This window comes from Octopus bimaculoides, chromosome 10 (genome assembly GCF_046866305.1).
Source record: "Octopus bimaculoides isolate indiv1 chromosome 10, ASM4686630v1, whole genome shotgun sequence".
In the NCBI taxonomy this organism is placed as follows: Eukaryota; Metazoa; Mollusca; class Cephalopoda; order Octopoda; family Octopodidae; genus Octopus; species Octopus bimaculoides.
The window spans coordinates 88468289-88494363 of NC_142937.1; the positions used below are offsets into that span (position 1 = coordinate 88468289).

The 26075-nt window shown below is 35.5% G+C and overlaps 1 protein-coding gene across 4 annotated transcripts in view; it reads left to right on the top strand.

The window, feature by feature from the left end:
- Positions 1–26075, top strand: part of LOC106869941 (ras-related protein Rab-5B) — an 82159-nt gene that overhangs the window by 26419 nt on the left and 29665 nt on the right. Inside the window, exon 2 of one of the 4 annotated variants that reach the window (XM_089358982.1) lies at positions 2885–3042. The exons of the other annotated variants lie outside the window; for them this stretch is intronic. The gene's annotated coding sequence lies outside the window, so the exon portion shown is untranslated. The remainder of the gene's footprint in view (positions 1–2884; positions 3043–26075) is intronic. 4 annotated transcript variants of the gene reach the window in all.

Here is a 26075-nt window from a genome sequence, read left to right on the forward strand (position 1 = left end):
TTTCTTTTAATTGATGTTTAGAAGGAAGACTTGTCCTGCTAGAAACAGCTGCTGACTATCCTGCAAATCAAATTTTACCATCCTAAAAATAAAAATCTTGTATATACAGCAAAGAGAGAAGTTGAAAGTGTGTGAAGTTTGCTAATGTGCAGAGTTGTGGGGTGTTCTAAATTGCAGAGCATTGTCAAATCGAGAAGTTGAAGGAAAATATGTATGGAATGACAGCTATGCACTTGGCTTTGTTGATGCCAAGTAGAAAGAGGCAGGAGAGTGTTACTACAAGAGTTGCTATGTGAGAGGTGGGGATACTCCAACTAGACCTGACAGGAGTATATGGCTGAAATATTAAGGGGACAAAGGCAAGGAAAGCTGCTGGATCAGATTTTAGTCACTGAAATGCTGAAAATATGTGAGGTTGAGCATGTACTAATCACTTGCTCAGTCAAATAGGTACTACAGGAAGGTATTATAACTAATGACTGACATACTAATGACTGACATAGGACTACCATCAACAGTAACAAGGGGGGGGGGGGCTTGAAAAAGCAGCTATTGATGGACCAAGTTATGGAAGTAGCAGAAAGAGTTATAATGCAATTGATGAGGAAGGGAATCAGTTCAGATGTGATAGTTTGAGTTGTTACCAGAACAGTATCACTGTTTTTCCTAGGTGAAACAACTAAAAAAAAATAATTTTTTATCTAAGAATATGCTACTACATCTAAAAATTCACTGATTTGTGGGAGGACTTTAACAGGGACCTTACTCACTGGTCTGCAGGTTGCTAAGAATACTAGGTAGACAAATAGTTTGTGAGAGCAAGCAATGCAAACCATATATAGTGATGCTACCAGCAAAATGAGTTAGCAATGAGTTCAACAAGGAATTTTGGTAGGTGTCCACAGGGATTCAATTTTCAGCTTGCTGGTTTATTATAGTTCTCCAACTCATGAGAGAGGAGTTGATGACCAGCTGCCTGCCAGAACTTTTGATACTGATGGCCCAGTTCTCGTAAGTTCCAACATAGGAGCCTGATTTAGAATTTTAAGAGTCAAAAATTATAAGTTTTGGAGACAAAAATTATAAGTTTTGGAGACAGAAATTATAAGTTTTGGAGACAAAAATTATAAGTTTTGGAGACAAAAATTATAAGTTTTGGAGTTAGGTTCTCAACATGCAGGAATTCTTTAATGTGCACAAGGTGTAAACTGGGTGCACAAGAGTTGCAGTAGTATCACAAGCAGGTTGAAAGAGAAAAGGAACTGAAAGAGTATCCATAAAATTCTTTCAAATATTCAGAAGGCTCCCTAGAAGTAGTTGATAGCTTCCATGCCTTAATTATTTGTGGAAGTGAATGCTCAGAGTGTAGATGCAGTGGAAAAAGTTCAGTTACTACCTCTGCTGGTGTATGTTTCTCAATAGAGAACAGATTGTATGGTTTTTGTGCACAAAGAGCAATGTTGTATGCCAGGGAACCATGTACGTTGAATGTTGAGGAGGGACAAATGCTGGAAAGGAAGACAAGCATGCTTTGCTGCATACTGTAAGGTTATGCATGAACGACAGAGCACAAATGAGGTGAGAGAAGAAGAATATGGTATAAGAGGAATCAAATGCTGTACGCAAGAGCAAAGACTGGCGGTGTGGATGTGCCTGTGAAGGGCGACAGTTGGGTGAAGAAATGCCAATTGATCCATATGGAAAAACCTGTGGAAGAGGGAGATCCCTGCTGACATGGGAAAGTGAATAATGAAAATTTATGCCGTCAAAAGGCTGACCCTCAAGAATTTCACAAATGACTAAAAAAATACTGAGGCTGTGCTTGAAAAAGAACATCCAATCCATGTAAGCTTGGACATAGGTGTGTTAAATTAATAAAGTCTAGTTAATTTCTCAAATAGTTTTTGTATTGTTAGTAGTGTGAAGTTGCTGAGCACTGAATCTTTGGATTTTCTTACCCCATTCTCTGTGGTAATAATGTTAAATTCTTCCATATTTGAATATTATACAAATTAGTCATGATGGATTAATTAGATTTTTTTTATTTCTTTTTGAGAGAAGATAAAGATATTGTGTATGAAAGGTGTGAACCATTTCAGCCAACTCGTTTTTATCTACCAAGTATCTAAGCTTTGTTACAGCCCCTTTTGTGTTCCTTTATGAAGTCCAGTTCTCTGTTTTTGCTTCACTGATTCTGTTCAGGAACATGATAAAAAGCAGATGAATTCAAGGTGAATAGCAGAGCGATGAGAGAGACCCAGTGTGATAGAGGAAAGTGTAATGGCAGAGGGATAAAGATATCGATAGTTACATGTTGCTAGATGATTGATTAGAAAAACAGCTTGCATGATGTGATAGGAGAAAGAGAGAGAGAGAGAGACAAAGTAATTGAAGTGAGAGGGGGAGTGATAGTTGTCAGCAGTAAGTGATAAAGGAATGAGTGCTGTGAGAGTGATGGTTACCATGAAGATTGGAGTTGGTGAGAGAGAGAGAAATAGAGAGATGAGTATGTTTTTTGCAGCTTGGGGAAATGATGATTCAACAAAGATTACACTGCGTTTTAACATTGCATTTTGTTGACAATTGCATCATTGGTTACAGGTTTTCAACTGGTCAGTCACTGGTTCACTGTATGCATGTGTTGTGCAATTGTGTTGATGTTTTTGATATTTGGAAGTGTGTGCCTGATGAGGAGGGATGTCGGACAGTGTTTGCAGTCGGCAACCTTTAGGTTCCTAAAAAGACTCTAAATGTATTTGTAAAATCATAGAAATGTTAGAAAGAGAATTTCACATTTAGCAGGAGTCATTCAAATTTGTATTAACATTTACAAAGAACCCATTAAAACTGTTCTTCTCTGTATGTATTTGTTTTCACTTATCAGGAGAGAGCAACAATTTATGTGTATGTGTGTGAGAGAGCAAGACATACAGATGAGACATTCATTGTTAATGGCAGGAAGAAAAATATGACTGTTGTGCTAAAGACATGTATGTGTACATAGAACAATGCAGCAGCCCTCGGAGAATTACTGGGTTAGAGGTAAGTTGTGACTGGTGTGTTTTATATAGCTGTTCCCAGTCAATCATTAGCACAAAAGCAAATGATTATTGGCAAATATATCTCTTGTAAGACCAGACCTCATGATTGCAGGCTTGTCTGTCTAAATATGTCAATTATGGGTTTTTTTCCTTCCCATCTCTTTCTACATCTCCTCAGCTTATTACCAAAGAAATGGTGAAAAATTTTTTTGTTAGCCTAAAATTGATTTATTGTTCTGCAGTTGGTTAGGTACAGGTTAGCTCTTATTCAGCTGATTTTACCAGACTTTCCAACTGTGACCAGCCTTTTTTTTTTTTCTTTTTCATGGATTTTGTTAAACCTGGAAGATATTATCCAACGTGCCCTTTTTTTTTTTTTATGGGAGGACATGGAATGAAAGAGATCTGGCTATTTCTCACAGATTGGGACAATCACAGAAGCCCCAATGTTATCAGTTGACTTTTGTAACAATACCTATCTAAAGCTAATTACAATATTTCCAGTTTGTATCTAGATGCAGTTATTCTTACTTTGTCGTACTTTGCTATTCTTAAGGACCCATAGATTATTCAGCAGACTCTTTGAAACCCACTCCAGATATACTGGCTGTGGTCATGAGCAGGCAGACACTATGTTCTTTACATCGCTCAAGTGGTTTCACAATGGTTCACAAATTACTTGAGCATGCTGGTCTTCAGTGGTTCAATACCCCATCCAAACAGTTTTCTCATTTGCTTAACACCAGTAAAATCAGACCCTTGCGCTTAGGTGATGTATTACAGTAAATACATTGTAGCCTATACTTTTATTTTTCTTACAGAAAACAATATTGTGAACCCAAACTAATTGCCAGTGATGGGATACAAACATACTTTGTTTACTAGACTGGTGGTAGAAATAGCTGTCAAATCTCCCTCAAAATTTTATAAAGGAAGTACACGTTAGATAATGTAGTCCTGGATAATTTGCTTAAAATGGATTGTCGTTGCTGAAATGCTTTTGATTATTTGTCTGTTTAATGGATCAGGGTTAATTTTTGGATAACAACTAACTGTAATTTACATACAAATGAGAAATTTCATGAAACTTTGCTGTGGTATCTTTTTAAGAGACTTTTTCTTTTTTCTTTTTTGTTCCCTCTAATTGTCCTTTTCCTTTAGCTTCTTAACATTTTTGACATTCAGTATGTGTTTTAGTGTGACTCAATCATTACATCATTTATAACTGTGCCAAGTGGTGCACCATTCTTAACCGGTACCCTTTGCATACCCACTGGGAAAGATTTGAAACCTTCTGTAAGCAGTCATCATCATCATCATCTGGTTGAGCTCGCTCAAACATTATTGATCTGCATACACCATCCATCCCAGTCCAGCAGCGGTTGAGGGAGTTCTTCTGAGAGGCATCCAGTGTCTCTGGTGTGTTGATCTACATACATCGTGTTCAGATGACCTACTCAAGTACAGCCGTACTTTGTCATCTATAGCAGTAAGTTACTTGCCAGCTGTTGTTTAGCTTGTCAGCAATAAGTAGTTTCCATTAAATAGTATATTAGATGCAGTCAGAATGATGTGTTTATGTTGCGTTTATAATTGTTTTAAGAGGTGACTAAAAGGATTGGTGATAAAAAGTGCATCTGACTGCATGATACACCAACTGAGAAAACTCAGCCAGATCGAGTCCAGTACACAACTGGTACTTAATTTATCAACCTCGAAAGGATGAAAGATGAAAGTCGACCTCGGCAGATTTTGAACTCAGAACGTTAAGACAGACAAAATACCGCTAAGCATTTTGCCTGGCGTGTTAACATTTCTGCCAGCTCACCACCTTAATCTCAAAATTATGATGAGAAAACAAAAATAAAAAAAAAATGCTCTTATATTCACGCTTTTCCTCCAGGTGTATCAAACAACAACACAAAATAGCTCTTGTGAACTTGCTGGTTTTCTCAGGTTTATCAGTGTATATCACAGAACTTCCATTCATTCAGTAATTTCTTTGTCGACTGGAATATTTTAACATCATCATCAGATTTCTGACTTAATTTCTGTATTTTCCAACTACTTCTCTTCACCAATTAAATCATTAATCATTGCTATTATTTCTGCTATTATTACTTAAATATGGTTTTTGTGTGTTTCGCTACACAACCGAGTACAGCTGCTTGCAGTGGTTTTTGTTTACATGTTCGATCAAGTGTTTTATGTAAGATGTATGCAGTGCCTAGTATTGCTATTTGTCTGTGCTCTTTTTTATTATTACTAGAAGGTACTAGATGGCATAAATGATAAAATGCCAGATTTGATACCTTGTGTTTATTTACATCATTTTACGTTCAGAATTAAAATACTGCCGAGATCAACTTTGCTTTTCATCCATCCCAGTTAATTACTGAGGTGGATTTAATCAGCTGAGCCCTTCCTCCAAAATTATAGCCTTGTACCAATAATTGCTATTATTATTATTATTATTATTATTATTATTATGAATGTATTTGCTGTTTCATGTCTATATTTCTATAGTTAAGTAGTTCTACAGATTGATTAGCTTATGAATTGTTTTAGTTACTGTTTCCTAATACTAGCTACTCACATTCGTCCATTGTGGTTGAAGGCCATTATGACTGGACAATGAATTATTGTCCAAGAAGGATGATGAGCAACTTCCTTGTAGGATATATATCCATTCATAGAATGTTCTGGGTTGCTGACACATTAGGGTGAAATTTTGCTTTACATGTGGTATATAACCACTCGTAACTTTTTATTGTTTTGGAATTTTTAGAAAATTTTTACAAATTTGTGTTCTACACATGGGAGTTTACATTACTATGCAACCCCACCTTATTTTTTGATTTAAGGGGTATTTAGCTGTTATTTTTAGAACATCTAATGACCACCTCATTACTGTCCTCATTTGTTTGTCTCTCTGATGTATTGACATTTTGCAATCTTTCTCGCTGCAAACACATTTAATGGTCTATTGCTGGGATTTCAGCCAAAGATTCAAACTGTCTGTATTTTAAAGTGTGATTTTAAAAAAAATTAAAATTTTTTTTTAATTCAAAAAAAGTATTTTTCCGTAGTCATGTGAATACCTGTGTGTAGAACACAAATTCACAAAAGCTTTCTGGAAATTCCAAAAAATAAAAAAGTCAGATGAGGTCATATGCCATGTGTTAAACAGAATTCTACCCACATTAAGATCTACATGGATGTTTTGTGTTCCAAAACTATTGTGTAACAAGGAAAAGAGGCTGACTGATGTTTAGTAGGTTGTAGGAACTCTGTGTAAATTAACAATTTAACTTGTATGGTTGAGATTAAATCAGATTTGTTGAGCCACTAGAAGTAGCCTTCTATTTGATGTATTATTCAAATCCTGTCAAGGCTCACTGACTTTGTTGATCTTTTTCTAGAGTTAATGAAATAAATCCCTGTCAAGTACTGGGTTCAATGTAACTGACGATTCCCCTTCTTCCAGTTTTCTGACCTTGTTTAAGAAATCTTTCTGCAGTCAAGTACTGGAATTGATTTAATTGACAATCTCCTCCCTCAAATTTGTGGCCTCGTGCCAAAGCTAGAAGTCATTTACATTCAGCAGTGTATAGTAAAATTGTTTGAGCAATAAGGAAATTGTTGGTGTATTTGTCTTGATGACAACCAGCCAACAAGAGAACTTCTATGCAGATGCTCTACCATCATAACCACTAAGGAAACACTAAAAACATCTACTCTTAGGCAACCCAGCAGTAACAGGATGGTCGTTGCTGGAATTCATTTGGTCACAGTCTTGCTCAGTTCACTCTAACTCAGTCGTGCTGTACACTGTGATTAACCAAAGCATGTTTAAAAGTGCAAGACTGATGCAACACTACGGCAGCTTCTAGAAACCATTTGTGTTGGTTATTCTGCAGCTACGACTCTGTTTGTTTCTCTAAAGCTTCTGACTTATTTCTTGTGAAAAATTAGAAATGTAGACACCAGGTCTTCTTGATATAATTCTAGTATATCTTTAGAAATCTATGACTTCGACACTAGTCCATTTGACTGAATTGATTGATGCTATTTTACTTGTACTTTTAATTAACAAGAAAGATTGGAGAGTAAAAATCAATCTTTGTTAGGATTTTAGTTAACTAAGAGCTTGAAGATGATAAAACAAAATATTGTAGTAAATTCTGAGTAATACTTCTTTAGAAAAATAAATTAGTTAATGGAGTGAGTATGGTGTCTATAACCCGCCCAAGCTCTCCCAGATTGAAATTAAAGTGACTGATATCCAACCCGGACATTTTGTAGGTGAGCAGTTAAAGGAAAAAACCTGTATGGAGTACTGATTGAAGATGTGGTCTGAATGCTTGTACAACAAAATGAATATTGTTTAAAGGTACCCTAAGGATAGGCAACAGCCATATTAAATTGGCATTTTACACCTTACACTCACCCTACATTCCATGGCATCCCAGCCATTATTATCACTGTGCCAAAATCTCACTCACTCGCACTCTCTTTCTCACTCTCTCACTCGTACACTCTCACTCACTTGCACTCTCTCTTTCTTATCCAGGAAATAACCCCCCCCCCCCCCCCCCCTCTTTTCTTCAGGTCTTTGAAACCTTGATAACTGGTATTTTCGTTCTATGAAAGTTATGGCAGATTTTACTATATAAATTTTTACAAAGTTCTTTTCTAACTCACATGACCTGCCGCCCACCAGTCATCTCTCTTGCAGATACTTTGTTGTTAGAGTGCCTCTTAAGTGTCCTTTCCTATTATCCAAGATATTACCTCAGTCTTCTTGAGCTGATGGTTAATTAGGTTGGAGCTCATTCCAGTTTCCGTAGCATTAAGTGACTGAGAGTATGCAGCTCCACTCCCATCCTGATCTGGATGCTTGTCACAAGGCACCCCCTCACCCCCCATGTTGCACTCAGTTTCAGCTGAGTGAACTGAATTGATATGAAACACAACATACTGTCCAGACCAGTTGAACCCACACCCCCTCTATTATACTATGTCTTTATTTATATATATATATATATATATAATCATTGCACTCTGTCGGTTACAATGACGAGGGTTCCAGTTGATCTTGAGTGTCTTTAGTAGAGTCCACTCTAGTGTAACTGCTCAAACCAGGTCTTCAGTTTCAGGACATCTTCCTCTCTCCTTTGTTCTTGCCTAGGAGGTCCTGACTGAAGTGGGTCATCACCTATTTCCTTCTCCTGACTAAGCAATATATATATATATATATATATATATATATATATATATATATATATATATATATATAGGCACAGGAGTGGCTGTGTGGTAAGTAGCCAGCTTACCAACCATATGGTTCCGGGTTCAGTCCCACTGCGTGGCACCTTGGGCAAGTGTCTTCTACTATAGCCTCGGGCCGACCAAAGCCTTGTGAGTGGATTTGGTAGACGGAAACTGAAAGAAGCCTGTCGTATATATGTATGTGTGTATATGTTTGTGTGTCTGTGTTTGTCCCCCTAGTATCACTTGACAACCGATGCTGGTGTGTTTATGTCCCCATAACTTAGCGGTTCGGCAAAAAGAGATCGATAGAATAAGTACTAGGCTTACAAAGAATAAGTCCCGGGGTCGATTTGCTCGACTGAAGGCGGTGCTCCCGCATGACCACAGTCAAATGAATGAAACAAGTAAAAGTGTAAAGAGTATATATATATATATATATATATATGTTGTTGTACTTGGGGATGGTCATATTGCCAGTTTAGCCAATAAAAACACACGCACTGTATATTTGGTGTTAATTTGCTTCAGCTTTATATTACATTAATCTTAATCTTATTTCGGCCAGAGTTCTTTCGTCACACTTCTGTGACCTCATCAGTGGTCCTTTGTTTCCTTCCTTCTTATGTGTGTCTCACCTTGCTAAATATCAGCCATTTTGTATTTTGTATTCCTATTGTATGTGTCTACGCATGCGTGTCTTTCAATGTGTCTGTGTCTTTTGTAAGTGCATGTGTGTATGGGGAGTGTCTGTATCACCTATATACTCTGTTAATACGTGTTCGTTTGTATTTGTTTTTATTTATTTATTTATTCATGTGTGTGTGTTTTTTTGTTTTGTGTTTAATTAAATTTTGTTAACGTATGTAGTATTTAATTCCACATGTTTATCTATGTATTGTATTATACTTTGTTCATATTATTATTGGTTTATGGGTAACATGTTGTCACATGCTGTGGTTTGTGATTTGTTAGTGGTGTGTGTTAGTGTTCCATTCTAGTTTGCTATTCAGGCTAGGTTTCTCTTCTATTATGTGTGTAGCTTCAGTAATTTGTCTAAGTGCTGCATCACTGCTATGTGTAGATAAGATTTTAATTTCTATGTTGTTGATTGAGCCTCTATGTTCTTGCTCAGCGTGCTGATAGATTCCCTGTATTAGATACTGAACTCTGGCTAAAAGCTAAGAACAATAAAACCAGAATCCTCCATTCACACTATACAAAACCTATGGCCTCCAAATACCTGATCCACCGGAACTCGGCTATTGCGGACAATGCCAAATTCAACATATTGATGGCAGACCTCGTCAGAGTAATGCGAAATGTCTCCTGCATGTGCGACCCTACAGAATTAAAGAGACATATACAACATTTCGTCCACCGCATGCAGTTCTCAGGTTACAGCCATAAAGAAAGGATCAGGGTATACAAAGGAGCTATGAAGAAGTTTGAAACAATCAAACGCAACGATAGGAATGGGATTTGCCCACTCTATAGGAGCAACTCATGGAACACCATAGAAAGGACTAAGAAGAAAATAGGGAAGGCAAGCTCATGGTACGATAGCCACAAGTACCAGAGCGTCATGTTCGTCGACACCACCCCTAGAGGCGAACTGGCGTACTGCTTTAGAAGGGCCCTAGACAAACTTAAGCTAAGAATTAAGGTTGTTGAAAGGCCAGGCAACCCTATTAAATCCCTTATCAGTAGAACATACCCTTTCAGTAGAACCCCCTGCACTGATAGGAACTGTATCGTATGTAGATTTAGCCCACGAACGAACTGCAAAACCAGAAATGTGGTCTATAGTATAAGATGTACAGAGGGACGATGCAGAAATAAGACAATGACATATGTAGGCGAAACAGCAAGGAGCATAGGGGAGCGGGCAAACGAACATTGGAGGGAACTTAAGGAAGGGAAGAACTCATCAGTTCTGTACCAGCACGCTGAGCAAGAACATAGGGGCTCAATCAACAACATAGAAATTAAAATCTTATCTACACATAGCAGTAATGCAACACTTAGACAAATTACTGAAGCTACACACATAATAGAAGAGAAACCTAGCCTGAATAGGAAACTAGAATGGAACACTAACACACACCACTAACAAACCACAAACCACAGCATGTGACAACATGTTACTCATAAACCAATAATAATATGAACAAAGTATAATACAATACATAGATAAACAAATGGAATTAAATACTACATACGCTAACAAAATTTAATTAAACACAAAAAAAACAAAAAAACACACACATGAATAAATAAATAAATAAAAACAAATACAAACGAACACGTATTAACAGAGTATATAGGTGATACAGACACTCCCCATACACACATGCACTTTCAAAAGACACAGACACATTGAAAGACACGCATGCGTAGACACATACAATAGGAATACAAAATGGCTGATATTTAGCAAGGTGAGACACACATAAGAAGGAAGGAAACAAAGGACCACTGATGAGGTCACAGAAGTGTGACGAAAGAACTCTGGCCGAAATAAGATTAAGATTAATGTAATATAAAGCTGAAGCAAATTAACACCAAATATACAGTGCGTGTGTTTTTATTGGCTAAACTGGCAATATGACCATCCCCAAGTACAACATCTGTTTCAACACACTATTTCACATCAAAAATCTTGCAAAACAAATATGTATATGTATATATATATATATATATATATATATATATACATACATACACACACATCTTTTTCAGTTTGTCAATTTTGTACAATTTCCTAGAATTTACACCATAATAATTGCTTGTTTTGATATGAAAACAAATGAACAATGAGAATCCTCATTTTGTTTGTGTATTTTAGGTTTTGCGAAGTTACGTTCCAAACATCAATCATATGATTGTATCAAAATATTCCAAATTTTTACTGAATCCCCAAAAGATTTCACAACAGATACTTAACTAACAAAGTAGCTATCTATGGTTGTGTTCACTAATCTAGATACCAATGTCTTTAATGACTTTGTTTAGTAGCCAGCTGTTCAATCTACTAGTGTTCACTACTGTTAACTAATTGTCTGACATTCCTGATTGTTGAAATTTTTCAGTGTTCTATGAAAATAAATTGACTGCTGTTTGGACAAATTGCAGTCACCATTTATTGAAATATTTTCAGCTTAAATATGTGGGTTATCTTTTTCTTTATTATCATCATCTACTTTTGAGAGCAGAGAAATATTTTCTGTGGTTTACTTGAGGCTCATTTCTCACTCACTATTTTGTTGAAAATCTTAATTCTCGAGTGGGTTCTATGTTCTAGTCTGATGATTAACTAGTGACTAAATAGTTGGAGGCTTATTCTATTTGTGCAAATGACCCAGCTGTCGGGGTCAGGCGACCCAGTTCTTTGTTTGCTTGGCACTTTTGATTTATAAAATCAAATGTTAAAATTCCAAAACATACTGCAGAACAATCATTTCCTGGCTTATTGATATTAAAGTGGTGAAGCTGGACACTACTTCTGAGTCAAAGATTAACGACCTTAATCATTTTTATCGTAATTGTTTTAAAACTGATCCCCTAATGTTGAAAATACGTAAACTATGTCACCAGCAATAGTTTGTAGACGAGTCTTTGACATAGTTTCAGATTCTCATTTCTCAAACCAAATCCACTTCTCTTGAGCTTTAACCCTTTAAGCGTTTAAACCGGCCATATCTGGCCCTGATAGTCTACATGTTTTATATTCAAACTGGCGATGTCTAGCCTCTCACACCTAACCTACATTGATATTCTAAAAATAAACAATCACATCATTGAAACCTCAAAGCTATAAGATAATGCATGATTAATTCAAAACAATTTGAGTGAAAAAGTATTACATTTAACAGAGTAATCTGAACACGAAAGGGTTAATGCTCTTGAGAAATGCTTGATTCACCTAATCACATTCTCCTTAAAAAAGTTTGGCCTTGTTCTTCAGCTGGAAGTACATTTTGTTTAGCCCTAAATAATCTCTCATCAACCAGACCTGTGATCAGAAGCATTCCAGATGTGACCACCCTCATTTTTTTTTTTTTCAAGCATACTATACATTATCTCTTATGTTTTTTCCATATTTTCAAGAGAGTAGGGTGTGGTTTGAGTGAGATTTGGCTGCTTTTTCTAGCTTCCTGATTGGCTCAATTGTCCCCTTAAAATAAACTTGAGTCACCACAATTTGACATTTCAATTTCCAGATGTGTAACCTTCCAAACTTGACAATTGTTTTCTCCCAAATGCTGGATGGTTTCTCTTGAATTGTTGGCATTCTTTCATTTACATTGTTTTCATACAATGAAAAGTCAGCCACATTTCATTTCTTTCTTTCTCTCTCTCTCTCTCTCTCTCTCTCATAAGATGGATTGCAACATTTTTGTCATAGAAATATATTTATTTTTTTACTACCCACAAAGGGCTAAACATAGAGGGGACAAACAAGGACAGACAAAGGGTTAAAGTCGACTACATCGACCCCATTGCGTAACTGGTACTTATTTAATCGACCCCGAAAGGATGAAAGGCAAAGTTGAACTCTGAACGTAACAGCAAACGAAATACCGCTAAGCGTTTCGCCCGGTGTGCTAACGATCCTGCCATCTCGTTACCTTATATATAACGATCCTGCCAGCTCGCCGTCATAGAAATATATTTTTTAAACGTGTGTATGTTTGTATGCATGTATGTGTTGGTCATTATGGACCTTAACATTGTTGCTTTTATTGTTTATCCTTAGGTCAGCCCTGAATTGGTAGACCTGCAATCAGACCATTACTGTCCAGTCTGTTTTATGTTGTATCAGGTATCCCATAAGTTCTGTCCGAATTTTGAATACAGAAAACAAGTGATCAAATGTTATATTTAATTTAAATTTAATCATCAATGTACTTTCCCTGATTATCTATGACTTCCTTCCATCTATTTACAAGCTTTTTAATCCCATCAATGTAAAACTCTTTTGGTTTCAAAGCGAAGAACTCTGAAATGTCAGTTTCGACCTCCTCCTGTCTTGCAAAAGTTATGTCCCCTAAATGTCTGTAAACTACGAAACAAATGGTAGTCTGAAGGAGCAAGGTCGGGAGAATAAGGTGGATGAGGAATTTTTTCCCAACCAAGCTCTTCGATCTTCTGTGATATGATCTTTGCAGTGTGGGGTTGTGCATTGTCCTAATGAAACATATCACTCCTTGATTCACTAAAGCGGGTATTTTTTTCTTCAAAGCTTGGTTCAAACGCTCTAATTGCTGACAGTAGACTTGAACATTGATTGTTGCATTAGATGGTAACAATTCAAAGTGAATTTACTCCTTTGCAATCCAACCAGATAGAGAGAAGAACGTTTTTCCCATGAAATTCCCTTCTCGCTTGTGGTTGAGCTCTTTCCTTTTTACCAAGCCACTGTTTACGACGTTTAATATTTCAATAGAAGATCTATTTTTCGTACCAGTCACAAGCCTATCCAAAAAGGATGAAATGAGTTTGCGAGAATGGAGAGAAGAGCAGTTGTCAACTCTGGAGTTGTGGTTGCTTTCGGACAATTCATGAGGCACCCATTTTCGAAGTTTAGGAACCTTTCCAAGTTGTTGAAGATGACAATGAACAGTTGTAAGGTTTCAACTGAGCTTTATTGCCAATTCTTCAACTCATAATGCAGGATTTTCTTCAAGTAATGCCTCAAGGAGCTTATCATCAAACTCAACTGGACATCCTGTTTGATCTTCATCTTCGAGGCTGAAATTTTCACTTTTGAATTTTGCAAACCATCTTCTGCAAGTTCTTTGAGTCAAGCATTCTTTCCCATAAACTGAGTGTATGTTTCGAGTCGCTTTGGCTGCAGAGTTTCCCTGTTTTGTACTCATAAAGCATTATGTGCCTCAAATGGTCTTTGGACACTTCCATGTTAGAAAGGGTTTTAATCAAAGAAATTTTAATTCTCTTATTCTGTAAAATAATATTTAATTTGTTTAAATGTACACAAATGCATAAAAATAATTTTTAATTCCATTAGACATTCTAAAATACTATTAAATTTCGTTCAATTTTTAAAAAAAGTAAAATCGGACAGAACTTATGGGATGACTTAATATATCCAGTACTAAATATGTCCAACATGTTTATTTATTGAAGTTGTAGGGTGTCATTTAAGGCAGATTAGGTGGTCCTGGTCCTTAACGAATATATGTGTTTGTAAATTGCATAGGTGTTCACTTGTTTATCTGAATCTTGGAAGAAAGTGTTTGTAGATATTACTGCATATAATAAAGCCAAGTCAACAGGTATAGCTAATTAAGTTAGCAATATGGGTGAATACTGAGCTCTTAGAATAATAAAAACCCTTACCCATATACGTCATTTGGGGGATAGTTGAGAGCATTAAACATCCTATATTTCATGAGAATGGTATCTCTGAATTAAATAGTTTCTTCATACCGATTCTACTCACTGCTTTAGCAAATACAGTGAAGGCCAGGGTTTACAGATGAAGCCAGAATAAGACTGAAGCATATGTAGATATATTTCTTTTTTTTTTATCTGGTAAAATAAAAACTAGTTATGCACAAATGCCTTTTTCTTCACCATTTATGTCTAGCTAGATTTTTGGCCTTCTTTGCATGAGGTTGTTGCTGTTAACCTATTTATCGCCTTCTCTCTTTCCTCCTCCAATCCCCTCCCCCATCTTTCAGTCCCTCCCCCCTTCACTCGTACTACACATTAATTTCTAATTAGCTGTTTAACGCTCTTGTTAACTATGTTAACACTGACATACCTAAAGACTAATTACTTGTAAAGGTCCTCAGCCTGTTTAATAGATTTCCTAAGGCGTTAGGTCAGTTTCGAAGCAAAGGCATGTCTGGTTGATCAAGTGGACACTAGCACGTCGTTGGTACACACAGCATTTGAACTTAGAATGAAGAGGGATGAATAAATACTGTACAAAATTGAACCATACTCTCCTGTTCCAACTCTAGTTAGAGAAGCCCCTCTTTTTCTCATGCCTTTTTAATGGCAGCTAATTAGCAATAACTACTCGGTTGTTACAGCAATGCTCCTCTTGCGCTATCAGTTCAGTACTGCTTCGTTATTTGTGTGGGAGTAAGATGCAAACATACTGGTTGTTGCAGCAGTTACTACTGGCGATATTTAATAATGACTGAATTATCTATTTGGCGAGTGAAAAATATCTACTGACGAACATTCAACAACTAAGCGTTGTTAGCCAGATTGTTCTAGAAGTGATTACTCTTTTCACGTAAATCCTCCTCTCTCTCTCTCTCTCTTGTTTAAGCATTTGTTTCAAAAAGAAAACTACAATAAAAATTTAGTTCTTATCTTTTTAAATCGTATTTTTATTTTTAAATGCATTTATCACTTTGCTTGCTTATTTTGATAAAACTTTTATAGTAACCTCCATTATTTTTATGTAACCTGGCTAAACTCAATGTATAAAAATTGAATTAGCTAAAACTAGAGGATGTGCTGGACTATTTGCTACATGGCTGTAGGTTCAAATCTTGCTAATATCATTATGCTGTGCCCTTTTTTGCTTCAGTTTGTGTGACTGACAAAAAGAAAAAGCAAAAAAAAAAAGAAAAAAAGAATGAAAACCTGACCATGAGTGTAGACAATATCCAGCTTCGAAAATAAAATCGATCCAACAATTAAACTATCTTATTCATGCGTTGTTGGTTTATTTGTTGTGACCTGAACAGTCACGCATATCGAAACCGATTAGTGGTGAGCTGAATCATCAAGGTCGTCTGTCCCCACTGACCCCAAGTGAACATGCTCTGCTACAAGTATTGAGTACTTTTCCCTCTTTGTAAACTGCAATGTGTGTATTAATTTTAGCAATTACGTTTATATTTGTATTTGTGCATACACCCACACATAGAGATAATTCTTAAAAATTGATTTTTTTAATTTTTTTTTTTTTTATTTACATTTAAGAAAAAGCATTTTTCATTACACAAGTGTGTATTTTTATCCCTGTTAGATGCAGCAGTGATATTAGTTGATAAAGCAATGAACCACAATGGTCCACTTATGCAGGGAAAACGATGCATTTCCGCTATTTGTGTTATGAAATGAACAAAATCGAAAGCTATTTAATAACTATTTGAAAAAAAATGAATTAAGAAAATGAAACAAATTTTTAGCTTTGTCTTGAAAAATCGTTTTTTGTTGTTTTTTTTTGTTTTTTTAACAGTTTGAATACATACTTAATATTATATTTAAGATTAGTGTCAGTCTTAAGAATTATAACATTTATACATGTTTTAAATTTTAAGTCTGTCCTTAATCTTCCATAGAAAGAACTGCTTATGCCTAAGCCTTTTACTGTAGTGATATCATCTAGGACCACTAGAAAAAACAATTACTCATTAAGAAAGCCGTATTATAATAGTTGTGGAATAAATACTTCCTAGTTTGTCTTTAGTAAGGTTTCTCTGAATTTCTGTTTTCAGTTTATCCTCATTCTTTATTTACTTAATTCATAGAAGTCTCCACTTGTGCAATTGAGTTAGGTTCATCAAACTTTATACTCTGGTTATAGTGTTATACAATAATGTGCATTTTCTTTTTGCATTTGTTTCTTTTTATAAAAATTCTGGCTTGTGGCTAGTTGTTGTTTAGCCATAGGTCATCTCTAATCCAGCAGACCAATGATCAAGCATATTCCAACTGTGATCAACTTTTCTTTTATTCAGGTGATATATCTAAGACTACATTACATTGTATCCATTTTATTTTTTATTTTTGTTAGTAGTGTTATTTGGAGGTGATTTGGCTTTTGTGTATTGCAAGTCAATCTTAGTCTTCCTCATTGTTAGTGGGGTAGATAGACCTGTTGGCTGAAATGGTAGAGCATCAGGCTTGTTTTGTTAGAATATTTATTGGGTTTCATTCCTTCACATCTTCAGCTTAAATCCTATTTGAGTCAATCAAAATAAATACTTGTAATTTATCAAATTATTCAGTTATACTACCATCTTTACAAAGGGATAAAATATTGGCCTTTTTTTTTTTTGTAAAAAATCAAAATTACTCTTGACGATGAGACTTCATTTATTTCAAAGCAATATCTGATCAAATTTATTCTTAGAAATATACAAGAAAGGAGTGTAAGAACCATAAATTACTAATGGTGAGCCTTGATGATACTGTTAAATCATTAAGGATCGTCTCTAGATAATTATGTAATTACTGGAGCTGGAAATGTTTTGCAATACAAGCCATTGAGGAAGCCACTACATGACTGTTCAACATGCTAGAAATAGCTACATCACTTTCAGATCACACTCTTCTGTTTAGAAGGATTTCTTGTATAACATGGTGTAAGATAAACTATTTGAAAAGACTGGATGTTCACACCTCTACAGCCCTGAGATCACATCGGGTTGACTGATCTGAGGTAGAACGTTCTCTTTCTATAGCTACAAAGTTTGAGGCACCATCTGTGACAGTTACTGCAGCTGTCAACTAAATAGATTTTAAACTGTTTTCTTTCTTTGATATATTACTCAAAGTTAATGCTACCATTTCAAGCAACATTTGGAAAATTAGTCTGTTGTTGTTTACAGTATTGGAAGTGTTTGCTAGCCTGTTCTTGCCATTCTTAGACAAGTCTTAGGCACATCTAAAGAAAGTGAGACTCAATATGATGAAACTATGTTTGTTGGAAACCTGTTACTTAACTGTTGAGTTAATCGGTTATTACATTATTGACAATGTTGGTGATTATTAAAACTCATTTTGCATGTCCTACATAGAATAAGAGCTCTTGATTCTAAGTGTATTTACTCTTTAACGTTCATAGTATCCATGGCGTTAGACATAGAAAGAGTGAATGTAGTGATTTCATGGATATATCTTTGTATGGTATTAGAGTGTGTATTTGTAACATGGGAAAATGATGGAATTAAACAAAAAAATTGTGATTTCCTGCGATTTGCTGGGAGATTTTGTTGCTTCCAAAGGTCAGGTCAACAATGCAATCTGTGACAAATTTTTTCAAAGACCATTGCTTTTAAAGTGTTCTCGTTCAGTCAGTTTGGATGTAGAACATGGCAGCTGAAGATGATTGAAGAAATTTTATGAATTGAAATGTGGTATAAATGAAGACCTACAAAGTGAGGTGACCCTGTTGAATGTGTATTTCTCTGGTGTAATCCATTACCTTATTGTATAGGAAATTCAGAGACGTAGGTAGTAAAGTGGTTGTACTTAATGAAATATTAGTTATTAAACAGCTCTGGTCTTCAGATCTTGGGAATTCTCACCTTCCATCTTGTTCATATTGATTCGTATGAGGCTAAAGTATATTTCAAACGAGCTCCTATTGAACTGTCTCAACTTTCATTGTGTGAAAGCTTTATCATTGCAGACTGCTCACTGCAGCAGCCGTGTGCTATATATTTGTTATCTAATTTTTATTGCTCACCCATTGTATCTCTTTGTTTACATCACTCTTTGTCTGTCTGTCTCTCTCTCTTTCCCTGTGTGTGTGTCTCTCTCTCTTTCCCTGTGTGTGTGTGTGTGTGTCTCTCTCTCTCCCGCGCTCTCTCTTTCGCCTGCTCTCTCTTTCCCTCTTTCGCTTTTCCCCTCTCTTTCTCTGTCCTCTCCTCCCCCTCTCTTTCTCTGTCCTCTCCTCCCCCTCTCTTTCTTTGTCCATCTCACTTTTCCTGTCTCAGAAACGACCTAGAATACAAGAACCTCTTTTCCATTCCAGCACCTATTTCCTTCTGCAATTGAGGTTGCTGAAGCTGGTTTTAGTTACTTTGAACTTGGGTGTATATATGAGACTGCAATATATACAGTTTCTTTTTAAACTGTTAAGGTGTATAATATGGTTTTCCCCAATAACCTATTTACTAAACTCGGTCAAAAATGTATTAAGTTTCTGTTTAAATTCTCTTAACACCTAATATATTGGCAAAATGATTATAAAACTTGTTTAACACTTTCATTACTGTATTTATTTTGAGATTCATCATTACTGTATTTATTTTGAGATTCTCTGTGTTTCTTTCAATTATTTTAAATATAACAAAGAATTTAGTAAAATAGCTTAGTTATCATCAATCTAGTGTTAGGAACATTAATTGTGACTAAGGTTTGGTGGAAGATTTTAATTCAAAATTTATGAAAACAAGACATTTGTACTACAGAGCCAGAGCCGGTTTCGGCCGCAAGGTTTGTAATGAAAGGGTTAAATGTTCATTTGATGATTCTTTTGTGAAAAGAGTCTAGTCCTAAATTCTTTGTATTGGTGCCTTTAATTTAGGGGTTATTTGTTAAAGTGAAGGTAGTGAGCTGGTAGAATTGTTACTCAGAAGGCTTGGCAGCATTTCTTTTTGCTGTTTAAATGCTGCTGAGGTCAGCTTTGCCTTTCGTCTTTTGGAGATTGATAAAATAAGTACCAGTTTAGTACTAGGGTTGACGTTACTGACTTCTCCACTACCCCTAGAATTGCTGGTCTTGTGTCAAATACAGAAGGAATTATCAAAGTGTAAGCTGGCCAAACAAGTGATGCTCTGTGTTAAAAAAATAATTAAAAAAATTAAAAAGAAATTCAGGTTTGTGAAATTATGTTTGCGTTTCATGAGACTGAATAAAAAATTCTTTCATTTCTAAGGAGGGCCTCTGGCTGAAACATCAGAACTCATGCTTCCCCATAGAATGTGCATGCGTACAGACACACAGTCTTTCAACCAATAAATAATATTCGTCAGTGGGCAACATTTATCTATGCTGTATCCATATGGCCAATATGTTTGGACTCGTGCTGCTAAATAGATTCAAAGGGGGAGGTGCAACTTACTGCTGTAATCAGCTGGTTCTCAAAACTTCTACTGGTTTTGTTGTTCTGCAGTGCAGAAGTCAGTGTTGATCTGTTCAATTAGGAAAACTGTCAAATCACTCTGTCATACTTACATTGGGTAAATAAATATTGGTTGATTGAGTAGACTTAGTGTTAATAGATGAAGAAGGTCTTAGAAATGAAGTAAAATAGATTTTCTGCTTTTAAATCGATGCACAGAGTTTTTAGATAACCATGTATATTTTTGTTCTTTAGCTCTAAGCTCTCAAGTGAAGATCTGTGATCAAACACCTTGTTTACCCAGACTACTTTATCCAATGTTTTTATATGGTAGAGTGTGATTCAAGGGAAATTTGAGTGATATTTTTAGCAGGTTGAGAGATCTCATAGAGACTCTTTAGTTAGCTTGTGTTTTGTGTTGATAATTCTGTTGTGAAATATAAACAGTAAAAGCAGAGTACTTGTAAATCTTTAGTTGTTGATGTAATGGTCTGTGGTGATAAATATCAAGTAGCTGTTAGTTTATTTTGTGAATCTGGTCACTTTGCATTTGTTTGGTGGTCAGGCGAGATTTAGGGATGATAACTGTGTGAGAAGAAAGCTCCAAAGTATTAATGATTGACAGGTAGGTGTAAGGTAAGGAGATCAGCTCTTAAAAAGTTAGCTTTTATGGGTGTAATAAGAGTGGGCAGTGTTGATTTATTAGTTTTGGTTGTGGGTGGGTATGTTACTGTACAAGATCCATCGAATGATAGAGAGATCACAATACTATAGTGATAAGTTACTGTTACCTGAAATTATTTTTTTTATAGAAACATTGACATGTTGATATAAAAGTTAACCTTTGACCTAAGACATGATAAAATACTTATTACTCAGAAGAAAATATACTTACCAAGTCTTGTGACCTTGTTAGTTTACCATCTGGGAGTGAAAAGCAAGCATTATGTTTATCTCTGCTTCTCTGAACACCTACTTACTCCTTCACCTATTTATTTAATCAATTTAAGCTTTGTATAAAGCTGGTAAACCATGGCAAGACTGAGAAAGGTATATATTGATTGACGATGGATCTCTGTCAGTTGAGGACAAGGATTCAGTTTGAACAGTTGAATTATCCACTCATTTAATTAGCATTCAACAGACATAGGCACCCTTAATATTGTTCTTAGGCAGAATCAGTGTGGTACAGTATGTGACAAGTGTTGTGTCTTTCAATTAGTTACAATCCATTCTACAAACTTCTCTACAGCTTATGGTTGCCCAGTTTTACTCACATGTACCTGTCAGCCCAAGGTTATAGAAAAGGACGCTTGCCTTAGATGCCACATGGTGAGATTGGACCATGAACCTTGTAGATGCATGCAAAGTGAACTTCTTAAACCATTCAGCCATACTGTACTTATGGTATAATACATTGTCCCCTGTATATATTTAAAAAATAACTGTTAAAAGAGAAAGTACAGATAAAGAACAGATGTTTTTGTTGAATTTTTTAATAGCTTCCATGAATTGGAAGAACTTACTTATGGTTGGTAAATCCTTTTTATGGTTGGTAAATCCTTTTTATGGTTGGTGATGTGTCACCTTTGTAGTCTTTTAAAAGTTTTTAAATGTCCTTCCTCTCAGATAATGCCATAAGATTTGTGAAAAGTCTCAAGATCTTACAGAGCATTCGAAATGACTTGTAGGATGTAGTTCAAAGGAATATGGCCCATTCAATGCCAGCAAAGTCTTTAAACTTACTTAGTATCTGATAGATTTTATACATTGATAAATCTAAGATAATGGAGGATTAATGTTTCATAGTTTATATCTTGATTCTTCCCAATATTTTTTCCATCTTTGACTAATTATGCTTTTGTTGAATGATTTAAATTGGGATAGATTTGGAACACAGCCTTTATCTATTTCTTTTTTTATTCCTCTTGTTTTTAATTCTTTCTTGCTTCCCTTAATACTTGTGTCACCAGGTGTCTAAATCTTTGTTACTTGTTTATTATTTTTCACTAAATATCTATTTTTAGAAGAATGATCTAAATTTTTATTGAAATAGCTCCAGGTTTCATAAACTATTTTAGTAAATAGAAAATCCTTTTTTTCATATATCTCTTAGGCAAAATCTAGATATCATTCCTCACTACTCTGCATGAAATAGTACAAAACTTATAATGCAGTCTGAACTTCATATTTGTATTTTGGAAGGTCCAGGTTGCCCAAAATCCTGTTCCATTGTTTGAATGTGACCCATCAGTATAAATGAACCAGTTGTCAGAACAGTTTACATCATGCTCTCATATCCTTCAACTAATCTCTGTTTGTGCTCCCTCTTTTAAGCATCCAGTCGCCCATTCTGTATCCGGCTATTCCTTCTCAGGAATGACACCCTCTTTAACTCTATCCATATACATTTCATCTGCAAAAGCCATATTGATGTAATGTTAGCTTTAGTAACCTCTCTGAGACCTTTTTAAAAGGTTGGTCATTGGTTCTTCTTTTGGAACCAAGAAAAATTTCGAACTTGTTCCTGTAACCGAGATGGTAAGCTGCTCCTCTTAGCAACCACTGCAGATTTAGGATTCAGAACATATTTCCCACTCCCATTTTAAAAATCAACCCTTGTCATGTAAGCCTCTGATGAAAGACATTCCGGCCATGACCTTCATACTCCCCACTTCCACATGTTTAGTGAGTATTTCTAAAGCTTAATTTGTCCTTTGAGAGTCTCTCTCTCCCTCTCTAACACATTAGTTCCTCATCTACTTAGTTTAAATACACAGAACGTCTTTTCCAATAAATCCTCGATTAGTGTATGAATAAAAAAAATAAGTTCATATGAAGGCAGTGCTTCAATGTGGTTAATTATCTCACACCCACCAGTAATGTCACTGAAATTCCTGTACAATATAACGTGTATCTGAATATATTTTTTAAACATTTTTTTCCCCCCTTTCTAATTTATCATTCCATTCTAATTCATCCTTGTATGGACTATACCAATGTCATTTTGCTTTCGTTGTACCAGATTCCTCATCCTGCTGTGTTTTTCTCCCCTCCTTTAAATAGATGCCATTAACATGTAATTCTCCCCCTCCTCATAAACCTATTTGTAAGTTATGGGAAATGTGTCATCTGAAGCAATTTTTTTTCTTTCTTTATGTACACCTCCAACCCTGCCCCTCTCTCTGCTTGATACCATGTCAACTGTGTTCTCTTGCTGTCAACATGCTGTTGATGCCATTTCCTTTGATATTTAGACTCCTCACCTTTCCTTTTCTAGCCACTGAGTTTATCCAGTTAGCCAAATGATCCACAATCCACAAAGAAATAGAAAACGTTTATCAGTTAACTTTTTTATGACCTACTGTTGTATTTCCAAGACATATATATATATATATATATATATATATATATATATATATATATATTATTCTTTTTTTTTTCTATTACTGGTGTCAATATTGGTATTGTAGTCATTCTTGGGTGTCATTTGTAAGTGCTTAGTCTGATATTTAATCAATCCCTGTTTAGAATAGTTAAATGGTTTTGTTATAAAGGGAATTAACTCAAAACGTAAATTCTAAAAAGTATTTTTGTACCCACATATAATGTACAATAGGATTATGATAAAATGCTTGTGTAATTTTAATTTGAATAATAATTGTATGTGCAGAAAGGGATAAAGAATAGAATTCATTACATTTTAAAAGAGATTAAAACAGATTTATTCCTAAGAATAACTTTCGGCATAAACCTATCATTACCATGTATACAAAATTCGATGTGCTCTTGAAGTTCTAGAAATATGTTTGGCATCTAATTTCCAGTTACATCCTGAATTACATTAGTTATTCCTAGCCTGAAAATCATCTATAGAATAAGATTTAGTTGAATTAATTTCCATCTTTACATGTCCCAATAAAATGAAGTTGAAAATGTAGTATGTTAAAAATAAACAAAAGTAAAATAGAAATATCGGTTTTCTAAATATTCTTTATGGACTAATTTTATCATTTACAGAAATAGTTAGAAAAATTTAAAATTGCATTAGGATTTTATAATGACTCTGTCTTATATACCATTATTATTCATTTTAACATCCAATTTTCCCTGCTTGCCTGGGTTGGACAGGAACTGATTTGAAGGCAGGATTTCATGGTCAGTCTTCCTGTCATTAATGCTCACTTGGTTTGCAAGTCAGGGATTTTATTTATTCACAGGACTTTGAAAGTGCTAGGCAAATGGTTGTCCTGTCCTTCAGAAATGTAAACATTCCCATTCTGTGTAAACAGTGACAAGCAAAAAGTCCAAGATACACATACACACTCATTTTTACCAAATTCACTTGGCAGATCACCTACCTGTCTGGGACTTTAGTAGGGGGACACTTTCCCTAAGTGTTAAGCTGTGGTTAGAAAGTGAAATTCTTGATCATACAGCCATACATATATACATACATATAGCACAAGTATGACTGTTTAGAAGTTTGCTTCCCGGCTACATGGTTCCAGGTTCAGTTTCACTGTGTGACATCCTGGGCAAATATCTTATGCTATAGCCTTGGATTAACCAAAGCCTTGTGAGTAGATTTGGTAGGTGTAAACTAGAAGAAGCCCATTGTGTGTGTGTGTGTGTGTGTGTGTGTGTTCCCCATCAGCACTTGACAATTGGTATTGGTTTAGATCTCTGTAACTCGGCAGAAGAAGCCAACTGAATAAGTCCCAGGCTTAAAAATTAAATCTTGGGATCAATTCATTTGACTAAAATTCTTCAAGGGGGTGCCCCAGCACTCCCGCAGTCAAATGACTGAAATAAAAGATTACACACACACACACACACACACACATATATAAATAGCATGCTTAATGTATGCACACCATCAATAAGTCAGTTGCTGCAGTATTTGCCTTGAGATAGCATCTCTTATGGATCACTATTCATTAAATCAGTGAATATTTTATTCACATTCTCCTGTATCAGAGATGATGAATTCTTGCTGAAGCATGTGACTGACTGTGTGTATACACCATTGAAAAGGCCAAAATACATCTGGCACCCTTGCTGACTACTGCTGCTGGGATGGATTTTTTTCTCTCTTATATTTGTGTTTTTAACTCTGTAAGTCCTTAAAAGATACTATCTCGGGGCAAATACTGTAATTGTTGGCCTATCAACTGTGTATACATTAAGTGCATTACATAGATGGTTATTTTAATTTAACACTGCCCTAATATTCATATCTTTTACTTGTTTTAGTCGTTAGACCACGGCCATGCTGGGGCAGTATCTTGAATTTAAGTCAAACGGAATTATCCCAGTATTTTCTTTTTTTTTTTAAGCCTGGTGTTTATTCTATCATTTCCTATTGCTGAACCACTAAGTTACGGGGGACATAAACACACCAACTCCAGTTGTCAAGTGGTGGTGGGGAACACATACATATATACTCACACACACACACACACACACACACGACAGGCTTGGCTCAACGCTATAGTGAGACACTTGTCCAAAGTTCCACGCAGTGGGACTGAACTCAGGACCATGTGGTTGGGAAGCAAACTTCTTACTACACAGTGATGCCTATTCTATGCCTGTGCCTCAAATTCTAAACAATAAACTCTTTCTTGCATTGAATTATTTTCCTCTAGTTAGTAAGTACCAATTATATATGCCTAAATTATATGCTGCATTCTGGTGTGCAATTTCTGTCTATCAAATTTCACTCCTAAGACATTGGCTAATTCAATTCTATGGTGGAATGCAATTGTTTTTACAAAGTGAACTTCATAACCACATACTCAACTTAACACTTAGATCTTTTTCTTTTTGTATGTGCATTTTTTCAGATTTACAAATGGTGACATGGTTATATACTCTATAAGTTAAATCTATCATGGAAAGCTGGTTTCATACTG